The sequence below is a fragment of the Coturnix japonica genome, unplaced genomic scaffold, assembly GCF_001577835.2.
Source record: "Coturnix japonica isolate 7356 unplaced genomic scaffold, Coturnix japonica 2.1 chrUnrandom1027, whole genome shotgun sequence".
NCBI lineage: Eukaryota > Metazoa > Chordata > Aves > Galliformes > Phasianidae > Coturnix > Coturnix japonica.
In genome coordinates this window covers 10,041-10,809 of record NW_015440369.1, presented here as the reverse complement: position 1 = coordinate 10,809, position 769 = coordinate 10,041, and the positions used below count along the sequence as shown (strand labels likewise).

General features: G+C 58.0%; 1 non-coding gene across 1 annotated transcript; it reads right to left on the bottom strand.

Annotated features, from left to right (window-relative positions):
- Positions 1-221: 221 nt before the first annotated feature.
- Positions 222-303, bottom strand: TRNAL-AAG. Its single transcript has one exon. It is a non-coding gene; the product is annotated as a tRNA-Leu (tRNA).
- Positions 304-769: the final 466 nt, after the last annotated feature.

The window sequence follows — 769 nt, the reverse complement described above, 5'->3', positions numbered from 1 at the left end:
CCCCCCATACCCCCCCCCAAAAGCCCCCAGCCCCATTTAGGGCCCCATATCCCCCCATAGACCCCCCCAAAAGCCCCCAGCCCCATTTAGGGCCCCATATCCCCCCCCCATCGTGACCCCCACCCGATGTGGGGCACAAAAGGATGGGATCAATGGGATCAATGGGGTTTTTTTTGGGGGGGTCTTTGGGGTGCAGCCCCCCCCCCATTAAAAGGATCTTATGGCAGCGGTGGGATTCGAACCCACGTCCCCGCAGGGACTGGAGCCTTAATCCAGCGCCTTAGACCGCTCGGCCACGCTACCGCCATAGGAAACCTCAATAGCCAATGGGGAATCCCCGGACCCCACAGGATCCAATGGGATTCCACCGCCCTAAACACAGCAGCCAATGGGATTCCACCGCCCTAAACACAGCAGCCAATGGGATTCCACCACTTCAAAACCAGCAGCCAATGAGATCCCACCCCATAACCCCATAGGATCCCATTGTCCCCTATAGGTCCAGCTGAGCGCTATGGGGAGCCGTGGGTCCCTGTTGTTCCCAGCTCCGATGATGACGATTTGGGGCAGGCCCCATAACCCCATAACCCCATAGGATCCCACCCCATAACCCCATAACCCCATAGGATCCCACCCCATAACCCCATAACCCCATAGGATCCCACCCCATAACCCCATAATCCCATAACCCCATAGGATCCTATAGGTTCCCATAGGATCCCATAGGATCCCATTGTCCCCTATAGGTCCTGCTGAGCGCTATGGGGAG